This window comes from Dreissena polymorpha, chromosome 7, assembly GCF_020536995.1.
Source record: "Dreissena polymorpha isolate Duluth1 chromosome 7, UMN_Dpol_1.0, whole genome shotgun sequence".
NCBI classification, from domain to species: Eukaryota; Metazoa; Mollusca; class Bivalvia; order Myida; family Dreissenidae; genus Dreissena; species Dreissena polymorpha.
In genome coordinates this window covers 74,711,804-74,724,320 of record NC_068361.1, presented here as the reverse complement: position 1 = coordinate 74,724,320, position 12,517 = coordinate 74,711,804, and the positions used below count along the sequence as shown (strand labels likewise).

The 12,517-nt window shown below is 34.1% G+C and overlaps 1 protein-coding gene across 1 annotated transcript in view; it reads left to right on the top strand.

Moving 5' to 3' along the window:
* Positions 1 to 9,262: 9,262 nt before the first annotated feature.
* LOC127836973 (uncharacterized) overlaps positions 9,263 to 12,517 on the top strand; it is a 39,161-nt gene continuing 35,906 nt past the window's right edge. Inside the window, exon 1 of the mRNA XM_052363647.1 lies at positions 9,263 to 9,403. The gene's annotated coding sequence lies outside the window, so the exon portion shown is untranslated. The remainder of the gene's footprint in view (positions 9,404 to 12,517) is intronic.

Sequence of the window (12,517 nt, the reverse complement as noted above, 5' to 3'; positions counted from 1 at the left end):
TCAATAACTTCAATAACGCTGAAATGTATACCGTATTTTACTGAAATAATATGATGATCGAGACATGAATCAGCTGAATCATGCCTTATTGGTTGTGTTATACTGACGATGTACAGTGTGCAAGTTTTACTAAAACGCATGTTCTGTTCTGTTCTGTTCTTCAATTACGCACTACCGCAACAAACAACAGTGACTGTTTATTTGTTAAACACCGCTGAAATAGTCGTATGAAATTAACATAAAACAAGAAATAAAATAAGCATGCCTTTATTTGCTCTTACGTCTTGTGTACTGGTAATAATCGATCAGTATCGACTATTATTAGTGGAAACACACCATAATTGACCCCAATAAACGACCCGTAAATATTGCTCGCGTCTTATCTTAGCCCCTTATGCACACACAGCGCAGGCAAACACGTGTCTGGATTGGTCATTGGTCAAATGCAGAAAGCATTTGGACCAGAGCTTGCACAGGGTGCAGGATCACGTGACTTAGTTGGGTTTTTCCAATTAAACGTTATTTGATGTAATACACCGGTAAGAATTGCTTTTTTTCCAAATAACTTTTTTTAACAATTTTTCTTAAGAATTTCAACGAGATTTTTATGCTGCTTATGGAAATGTGAAATACATCTGAATTACTTTATTTAATAAGCCTGTGTTTATGTTCAAAAATTACATGTATGCTGCACGACTATGCGTCACGCAAGGTGAAATTTTGTCACCGATTTCAGACGTTTTCAAGGATTCATTCTTATACATTAAGGACGTACGCGGCAGTTTAGTTTTACGCAAATTTGTTTTGACTGTAACACCGGTTGCGCAATAAGTGTATACTTTTTCGGATATTCGAATAAAAATGGGATGCATATCCAATAAGGGAATGATACCAAGAAATAAAGTATTATGTAGTTTAGAAGATTGATAAACAATTTGTAGCCCCTAAATAACACAGTAAGAATCGACCATCATTCATGCGACTACAAAAGCCTTTTTTATCGCGTGTTTGCAACAACAAGCAAGAATGTCATTACGGAAAACAGTCAATACTTCCTTTTGAATTGTAATTGTGAACAAAAGAGCCTAGTGACTAAGTAGATATTCCCCGTTAAAGGCGGAGGGATTATAGAATTGGCCTTGTCCGTCCGTACGTCAGTTCGTCCGTCCGTCTGTCACAAACAAAATGTTTCGGGGGATATCAATTCAACGAATTTGCTTGTTTATCTGTTTTCTTATTTCTTTTTGATAACCCACGAGCCATTTGGGTAAATTGAAATAAAATCAATATGCGGGAAGCTATTAAAAGTTGAAAGTAAAAAATTATATATTTTTTAATTTTACGATTAACTTTGTTGATATACATTTGATGTTCTATGATATTAAATAAAATTGTAAGCATAATTATAAATGGACACACAGAAATACATTATTTTCAACAGTTTTTTCACTTATGTGCTCAGTTTTGTTCTTTAAGGTATATTTGCGAGGTGATCCCACACGTTGAAATAGTCGTTTTATTCAAAGGTCAATAAAACAAATAAGAACACCCGTCACCCTCGATATTTTTTTAATAAACAAAAGATGGATCTATCAAACAGTTTGCTATTTGTAATAAAAAATAATAACAACTACCGCGTACATTTTTAAAATGTATTCTGTACTTTAAAATGTCTGAGTTATTGTAGATTTAAAAACAAAAAACTGATTTTAGTATTATAACATTACAGTGGCGTATCAACAACACTAATAGATTATTATAATTTAAAAAAAACTCATTATAGATAAAGAAGTTCATGTAGGTAGTGAATGATTGCTTTACATATACGCCATAATTGCCTTCTGTAGTATCTCTATTCACATGCGAACTTATTTGTAGTATGTAAACGTTTTCCTAAAAATGCAATACTTGTGTTGGATTACATTTTAACCGTACACGAACTGTTAAGATAAAATTGTTTTTCATATATATTTTCCTAGCAATTCCAATAATATGGTTCTGCGTTTGTATACATTAATTCATACATTTGTCAAATGATATGCCGTGAATTGGTGAAGTCATATCAAGAATCACAATTAATACCGTTGATATGCCCCTTTAAGTCTACAGTATACGTATTGGTTTTAATTAAATACTTTATTAACCTAATGTAATGATCTCGATTTACATCGTTTATAATTTGTATTTTCATCATATTCAAATATACATTTTCATACAACAATAAATTGGTAAAGTCATGTCAAGAATTTCAAAAAAGTAGTATTCCCCTTTAAATGTATTCAATTATCTTGTTTTTTTTTGTTTGGTTCAGTATAAACTTATATTTGTTTGATCTTTCTACACAAAATTTGTGTTTTCACTTAAATTAAAATCTTCTTATGCATTGGCATACCATGTACATGGTTTACTTGTGTTTTTAAATTGTATTTTAATACATGCAGTTAAACTGCATTTGTGAACAAACGACCCCGGTGACCATTTGTTTTCTTGTTATATTTGTATTAATTGCATTTTATTTATTTTCATATGTGAAATTCTGTTGTTTTTGTTTTTGTTTAAACATTGATAAAAAACATGAAACAATCGATTCATGTTTAAAAAAAAAATAATTTGCAGTCAAATTAAATCAGTATTACAGATTTTGTGAGAAATAAAGGGTGTTTTCAACACTTTTCTCATTGATTTGCTCAAGTTTTTATATTATTACCTTATTGGTGAATTGTTCTTATGCTGAAATATGCTTGTTGTTCAAGTGCGAATAAAAAATGAACAACACCGATGACCCATGATTTGTATTTTATTTTTCTATCCACAACTGATGGTTCTACCTAAATACAAAAAAATATCAAATTCTAGGTGTAGCAAAATTTGCATTTAAACTGCAGCATACGTCCTTAAGTTTTCGGCACAAACTGCAAGGAAAAACTGTCTTTTATGCACTAAAGATTTTTGCAAATGTAATTAAATAATTTGAGATATTTGCAAAAATAAAGTTCTTAACGGTGTGTTTACATTCTGTCTAGCCCGTGTGTAACCCCCTAAAAAACCCGTTGATTTTGCACCCTGTGCAATGGCTTGTCAAATTTTCAAGTGTCGCGGCGACATGATCGGAAAATCAAGCGCCGCGGCGAAATGGATTTTTATAGTCCTAGCACCGCGGGCTATAAATATATATGTTGTATGTATATGTTTACAATGATGTTTAAATATTTATTTATTTATTTGTAATTATTTTTTTGCATATAATTATATACTTTAAAGCATGTTTGCTTAGCCTAGATCGAGTTATTTACAACGATGTACATATATCTTAGTTAAGTACAATATTTCTCAACCCATTCGAATATCAAAAGAATAACCATTTGTTTTGCCATTTGTGTCAAATAAAAAACTGCTATTTTATGGTATACACAAACTACAAAAAGCACATTTTTGTTTAAAAAGATGCGTTTTCCATTTAAGGTATTTTTGTAATTGTCACCAAATCGTTTGAATTTTATTCAGAATTTAAATAATAGGGTAAGATATAGTCGCCGCTTTAATTGACCGTTAATTCGACTTGTACGAGCCATTGTATTGGAGAGTTTGGTTGGAATTCACTGGTGCTGTGTGAAAAGCTGCAAGAGGAGGTGTGGATACTACCATGACCTTGCGCTTCAATGATTTTTCTCAGGGTTGTGAACTTCCATTTAATTATTATTTACAATTGCACAGTTTTAAATGTTAATCTGGCAGAAATAATTGTCTAGAATGCAACGATTCTTAACAAAGTCTTCATGAACAAAATGGTGTATGCATACTCATATTACGTTGCATTTTATGTATAATTGTCAACATTGACATTATACTAAGAGGGATTCTTAAAAGGGTACCCATGTAATAAACGATTATTCACTTGCTGTCTTGGACTTTTCGTCAGGAAGTACTAGCAAGAAAACGAGATATTTTAGGGGAAAGGACATTAAATATGTTTTATGTTTATGACACTATTGTGCATGTGACTTATATAAACATTAACTCTAATGAGCATTAACTAATGTTAATAAAAACACAACACAAGACATTTAATATAGAAGTGCGGCATCAGAAAACAGGGTACTGGGTTAACGTTTTCGGGAGCAATAGTCTGCTTCACAATATCAATAGCGGTACCTATAGTCTATTTCATAATATAACATCTCCCCCCTTTTCTAAAAAAGCAAAACCAAAAGATGATTATGTGTTTATAATACGTTACATATTTGTACAATACATATGGTATGATAATATCAAAACATTAAAAATAAATCAGAGTTTTCAACAAAATATTGACGAATAATAAATGTTAGTTTATTATCAACTTATGCATTTAGATGCCTTTCTTTTGTTAGATTTTAATTGCCTCTATTTCGTCCATTCATTTCCTGCATATTTACGGATGTCAATCACTAATCGTCCTTTCCGTGTCCTATATCCTGTATCTGGGTTTATGATCGGGTAATTGCGGAAATCTGGGATTGACAGTAGTACCACTTGGGGGTTATCATGAATAGGTTCATCAGGCTGTAGAACTAAGGCGTCGAATGGCTTAATATCGCTGGTATTTTCGCGCGTTTTGTGCATCACTGACCTGTTTCTGCGATACGTGCCACCATCGGCCGTTTGTACTATGTACGAGCGGTCACTGTGAACTTTCATGAATGATCCTTCCAACTTCCAGATTTTTCCAAACTTAATACGAACGCTGTCATTAACTGATAATGGCGCTAACGTTCGCGATGTTTTGTCGAAGTTGGACTTTTGTTGTGCCTTAGACTTTTGCATTCTTGTGCGTACATGTTTGTCATTGATTACTGCTGATTGCAGTGCTTTGTTTGTGATTTGTACAATTGATTTGGTTCGACGACCAAGTGCTAATTGACTAGGTGTGTAACCGCACTGTAACGGGGTATTGCGATATTCGAGTAGTGCTAAGTATACGTTGGTTTTCGTATTTAATGCTTCTTGCATCAGCGTTTTAGCTGTCCCTACTGTCTTTACGGCCAAACCATTGCTTTGTGAATGACCTGGTGAGGACGTTCTGTGTTCGAATCCCCAACAATCGGCGAATTTTTTTAATTCGGCTTACAAAAATTGATGGCGATTGTCCGATTTCAGAATATCGGGAATTGACCTTATTGACATGTGTTTTTGCAATTTCGTTATCACTGTATGCGATCGTGTGTTTGGTAAATTGTCAATTTTAAAGAATCTATTATAGAAGTCGACCGTTAACAGGTATTCTTGTCCGTTAAAGTGTAACAGATCAGTGGCGATTTGCTGAAAGGGTCTGTCTGGTCATGCGGTCGTTATCAGAGGTTCTGGGGCATTTGCATCTCTGTGAGCAAGGCAAGTCGGGCAATCAGTGACGTAATCAGTTATTTCCTTAGACATGCCAGGCCAAAACAACGAATCTTTCGCACGTTCAAGTGTCTTCGTAATACACAAGTGTGACGAATGAACGTTTTTCACCAGTTCATTTCGCAGAGAATTTGGTATAACCAATGTGTGACATCTGAATATCAGACCATCATCCGAGCTTAATTCGTAACTGTGATTGAAATATTCCGCGATGTTTCGATCGCATTTGCTCGCAGCTTCCGGCCAGCCGTCGGTTATATATAGCCCGTTTTAAATTCTTTATCATTTGTGGGTCTTTCGTGATTTCGGTACGTATTATTTGGAGTCTGCGATCTTTGACGGGAGTTTTTTTTATATACCGTGTGCACGTGACTATCAAGACGTTCAATTATTTCGGGACATGTGTCTGGCAACGCGTGTCTTGACAAGCAGTCTCTCATCGGATTTTTTTTGCCGGGTAAGCGCTGTACATTGATCTTGTTTTTGGACATTGCAAAGGTATTCTTGATAGTCGCGGCGGTGCAGCAGCCAGTGTTTATTTTTATTATTGAAGACTGTAGTAAACGATTACTTCTCTACCGTACGTGAATTGATGAAATCGTTTCAACCCAAAAAGAATCGCGAGAAGTTCTTTCTCAATGACTGCGTAACCGATTTCCGTTTCCGTTAGTGCTTTGCTGGCATACGCAATTGGTCTCTCGTCTTGCATAAGACAGCAGCCTAACCCATATTTACTCGCGTCTGTTTCCAGTTTCAGGGGTTTGTTAGGGTCATAATACCCTAGAACTGGCGACTGAGTGATGATGTCTTTAACCTTTAATAGGGCTATTTCCTGTGGGGCGTCCCACAGGAACTCTACCTCTTTCTTAAGATAATATGTTTCGCTCCGGTAAGTTAAGTTTCCGTTGCTTAGTGGTAGTGCATCCGCTAACAGATCAAGATGACACGCGATCGAATACCGGCGACATCAGTTTTATTTTCAACTTGATATCTTAACATAAAAATAAGTCTATTGAAACATTAAAGAAATATTAGCAATCATATCTAATAACATTTGAAAAAATGACAAAATGTGTTAACAATTCCATTAAAAATGTGGATGGGAACGAGATTTTGATTAAATGATCGTAGTTCCACACATTGTTTCATATATGCCATCATTCAAATGAATACAATGAATATTCTCCTAACATTTTGGTAATTTTTTGCATACTCAATTATGTGCTTGTTACAAAGTGAATCTCGTCGTATTTGATTTTGAGATAACATACTTTGTCAATGTATTTATGAATGGGGTACGTTACTTTAAAAAGGTTTTACGGATAAATAATTATATTGGTCCTTGCAGAAGACTGTCAAGTTTTTTTAAGGGCTGAAATATCGTTAAACTATGTGACGGCAAACATTTACTTTGCGATTTTGGACGGCAAGAGAGGGGGTCAAACTACAGTATTTATATATCAATCTGCAAATAATGTTGCATATTATTTGAAATTATTTTAATAATTTGAAAAAGGATTAAACACTTCAGAACGTGTGCTTAAAAATGCAGCGTGCATGTAATATTTTGCGTATGTAACGAAGTCGGTAAATATTATAACAACAACAACAATACAACAACTACACAACAAAAACAACAACGAATTGTGAATTTTTCCTGAAATAAAAATATATCGATCTTTACGGTATAATGAATAGTAACAAACAAAACAAGAAAATAAATATATAACTTTGACCTAACCTTCCGAATGAAAAAGTCGTTTAGTCTAGTAAATCTTAATGATGTAATGATTACGTTAATTAAAACAAGATAATGAATTAATGTCTATCCAATCAGAAATAACATTTACATACGGGCATTTACTTGCTCGCAAAATATCAAGCTCCCTAGATATATATTTGTAATTTTCCGATTGATATAGGATGGTTTGCAATATTTCACCACTTCTTGTTTTATTTATTTGTACTTATTGTAAAAAAACTTTTTTGAGAGCCTTTTAGATTTTCATTCAGTCAACTGTGCCTTAAACATTTACATCAGCAGAAACTTCCCTGTATCTTGCCAATAGACTTTCAACGCCGTCGGCGCTCTCGTTAATGCAAGTGTTTACATGAATATATTGGTGACTAGCGAACCCCGTGACTTCTACTACAATGACACAAATGCAACGTGAACTGTATAAGGCTTTTCATTTATATTCCCCCACTGTCAACTGTCGACAGTATTTGAGTAGTGTGTGATTTTTTTAATTACCTGATAATAATTTACGCAGAAAAAGAATTCGATTGACTACATCAGCTTCATACTGTAGAAAGTGAATACTGAATGTAGTAGACATGCGCATGTCAGAATAGAAAATGACATATACATGTATTCAAAATATGAGACAAAAATATTAATCTACTACAAAAAGGTCTTATTGGCTTTGGATCCTAAAATGACACCTTGAAGCCAACGTGCAGTCTGGAAGCTAACGGCACAAGTTTGTGGGAGCTAAAAAACAAAAAGTTGATATAATATTATATATATATATATATATATATATATATATATATATATATATATATATATATATATATATATATATATATAATAAAACGCTTTTATTAATTTTGCCGTAGCTTTCGACCTCTCGGTCTTCTTCAGCGGCGTTTATTTGTGAATAAGCATATCATCTTTAGCGGAAGTGACGTTATATTATCGCACGTTACATTGCGCGCCAATTTTAGTCTTTTGTGTTTAGTCCATATGGTTTGAACGTCCTCAGTTTGCGCTTCCAAAGTTGTTCGATGGTCTTCCGGTACCCGTCGGTTCCATTTAATTTTTCGAGTCCCATGACCCGGAAGTCTGCGACGCTGTGGCCGTTTGTGTAGAAGTGCTCGGCTACCGGGTCGTTGTGTCGTTGTGATATATATTAGCATGTTCCTGTTACAAATTAATTGACATAAACGGGTGAAATACATATCAAGTATTGATGTCTTTTATCTTTAATGTACACGCATTGAATAATATGTTTCATGGGAAACCTGAAACTATTTCCAATGATCTATTTTTAGAAAATGGAAATCCGACAGTAAATGGGTATAGGGATCCCCATTTATTTTGAAATTAGTATCATAATAATCAGAGATACAAAAGATCGAACACTCAATCTGGAATGCGACACAAAACGTGTATGGTAGGCACCAAAAATTAAAATAGCTGAAAATGTGCTTTGGCGCCACCTTCTGTCATTAGCGCAACCTCATTGGTATTGGCAATGTATCGGTGCCGAAAGCGCATGGTCAGTACCGAAAGCGCACTGTAAAATATGGAAATAATCAGTTATCAATTAAATTTTCAATTGAAGAATAACCAAAAACTTGTTTATTAATGCATTTTCCATGGAATATTTCGTACCAATTCGTTCTTAAGAGCGCTACATTATGTCAATTAACGCTGTATCGGTACAGAAAGCGCAATGTCAGTACCGAACCCGCACTGTATAATGTGAATTACGGAAAAAACTATTAAAGAATAACCAAAAACATGCTCATTAATGCATTTGTCATGGACTTTATCGTAGAAATTCGATCTTAAGCGCGCTACGTTGTGTCAAAAAACGCTGTCGCCTACTAAAACAGCATGCTGCAATAATTTCAACAATATATAAGATGTATCTCAAAATATAAACAATACACATTTTAATATGTGACTTGAAACACAGAAATAATTGTTTTAACAGTATGTTACTAATTCTCCTAATATAGTATATGTTACGCATATATCCAGTGCACTTTCGGTAATGCTATTGCGTTTTCGGTACCAATACCGAAAGCGCGCGATTCGGTAAATCTAGTAACCCGTCGACAATCACACAGCTCACTAGTGCCTACGTAATCAGTTTATGCGCTGCAATTATTTGGAACAACTCTTGAAAAAGAACATGGTACGATTATTGATAAAATACTTTAAAGTCGCTCATAAATAAATTCAACAGTCAGGGACGCGTTATGAGAGGCCGGATAAGACGTCCGAGGGCAGGTAATGTACATGTTAACAATTCAGCAACAGTAGTATCAGTTATAAGAATATAAATCATGTAGTCGTGCTAGATTACAAATGAAGACGTTTTCTAAGTAGTTTCTGAAAACTGTATGTACTGCAGTAAATTGCATTTCATTTATATAATAATGGTATTATAATGGCGAAACGAAACGAATATATACGGGCGAATGTAGAACAAATTGGTGTGTATTTATGCATTATATGGTTTGGTCATACGAGGAAATAGCGTAAGTGCTATAAAAAGCATTCAACGGGAAACCTTTAGTGTTTTCACACGAAGTATTTTTATAACAATGGCACTCTTAATATAGTAACATGCTGGGATTACCTGCGGAGCAGGTAAACAGGTATGAAGCACATTCACATGTAAAGTAGCTTAGGCGTAATCGATTTATATTAGCGCAATACACACCTTTTGTATTCCTTCAATACAGATAGCTTAGAATGCTTTAAACTATGTATGTTTATGGGCCTAACATGTTACTACTTCAGAAACTACTTGCTACAAGAAGTGGACTTATTAGTTCGCTGAAGTTGAAAGTTATACATTAAATGACATATGGACAAAAACAGTTTTGTTCTATATATACATAAATAAGATTGTTTAACTCTTGAACTACTTAGCCAATTACTAGCTTCCATATTTACATTATACAAATTTAGAACTTCTGTCCATCCTTTGAGGAAACATCTCGAAACAATATTCCTCGGAACGAACGTTATTGCCTTATTTGTAAACAATGGCACAGTGTGGATATGTTCAGTATCTTTAATTACAACCCAGGTATATTAAACGGGCTTACAACAGTGTCCCATATAATGAACATTTCTACAGCTTATTTGTATCAACATGCACATCTGCAATTAGCATTTGTGTACAGTTGTAATTATGTAAATGAAGCTTTAACCAATTGCGAATTATTTGTGAATGCCACAAGCACATTCACATTAATACATGTAATTTTCTTGCTGTCTTTCAAAGAATTATTGATCTGCTTCTTCACATTATTATTGTATTGAACACAATTTCTTATTTTGTGAAATATAATGATAGGTAGTATCAATTTATATCAACTTAGCATCGAACAATCGGGATTAAATCGTTAAAACTTGATACATTAAGTTTAAACCTGTCTAAGCAAGGTTAAGAATATAATAAAGGTTACTAATGCCACCAAATAACGGTTTGTGAATATAAACACTGAACGATATTTAAATGGGCTGTAGTTTGCTTTATAATATAATTTTGAATCACATTTGGATTCCAGGTTCAAATTCATATCAAAGTTAAGAATTAAGGTTTTAAGTATATTGTCGTCTGTTTTCCAAATAACCGTTTCCTAACTAATTTTATATCCAGGCCTCTTGCTTATTCCCAAACTGGGCCGAACTAATTTTTAGCGAGGCTGTTTTCGGAGAAACCCCGCGCTATTGTCATAGCTTGCTCATCGTCCGCCGTAGCTTAACATTGGCCATAACTTTTTAAATATTGAAGATAGCAACTTGATAGTTGGCATGCATGTGTATCTCATGGAGCTGCACATTTTGAGTGGTACAATTTCAAGGTATACATCATCCTTCAAGGTCTAGGGTCGAAAAAACAAGGGAAGTAATAAGCTTTAAATGGACATAGTTATCTGACCTGCCCACGTATATTTTTTTGTTAAATAGATCAAGGCGGCGCAATAGGCGGCATTGTGTTTCTGACAAACACATTGTGGTAAAAGGTCAAGGTCAATGTCATCCTTTACGGTCTACGGTAAAAAATACAAATTTAAGGGAAGTAATAAGCTTTTAAAGGGAGATCATTATTCAATATTGAAGTGAACCTCATGGAGCTGCACATTTTGAGTGGTGAATCTACAGCCACGGTAGTGGCTTTAATTATTTGCTACTAAAATAGAGATTTGTTACAGACAATTATTTTAAAGGGAAGTAATTTATATAATTATAAATCTCGTATTATATATTTCCTTACCAAGAATTGAAGTTCTTTTCACAGTTACTGTACATATTTATTATTTAGATTATGTATAACCCAAATGATTGATTTGTCAAAGTTTTTTTTTTAAATGATAAAATTATAATTTCTTTGATGTTCATTACATACCTGTGGACTTATGTCCATAGATACATGATCAACTCTGGCTTTTTTAAATTTATTTTATGAAAAGAAAAATCAACTCTGGCCATGACCGCTTTTAAACCACAGGCTCTGGTTGTCAGTGATGTCTGACATGGTCATAAGTGACTGCGAGACCCTCCTCCCCCCCCCCGGTTGAATTGGACAAAATTCAAGGGAAGAAAAACCTTTAAAGGGAGATGATTTCTATACCAGCCAAATGATAAATATAAATTTTATTTCAATGCGGCGCAGTAGGGGGCATTGTGTTTCTGACAAACACATCTCTTGTTGGGTCACTAGGTCAAAGGCCAAGGTCTAAAAAAATAATCTGACATACTTTCGCAGCCAAGCGTGGCACCCGTTATGCGGTGCTCTGGTTATAAATCATGTTGAGACCCCAAATTTCAACTTTTTTAAAAGCAAATATAGTTAAACTTTTTCAACATTTGAAAAACATGCCAGTACTGATAATTACAGACTAGCATTAAAACTTGGTTTACAATAAAACAAATAATTGTACTCACAAGAAAAATATACATCTTTTGGGCGGAAAAGAACGTTGACATTTGCCGATTTTTTTCTAAACCAATACTTTTTTTAAAATTTAACCAAATCTACCTCGAGACTTGCAACAAGCGACTGATAAGTGACTTAGTTTAAATCATCGTTCAAACACAAAGTCTGCCGGAAAAATTCCGCGAAATCCAAAATATACGTCCTTTAGATAAGTGTGTACTTTTCTTGGTTTCAAATAGCAACACAAAGGCTTTCTTATAAATCGGCTTGATTCAAAACAGCTTTGTCTAATGAGCGTCTCAAATGCAGAGGCAATATTTTATGTGGCGTCAAAAATTCCAATCTCGACGAATTTCATCGTACTGTCATGACAGGACTTCATGAGGCATAGCTCATATGTATACAGTGATCCAGTATAACTGAGTGAAAAGATAAACTTTATGCTTATG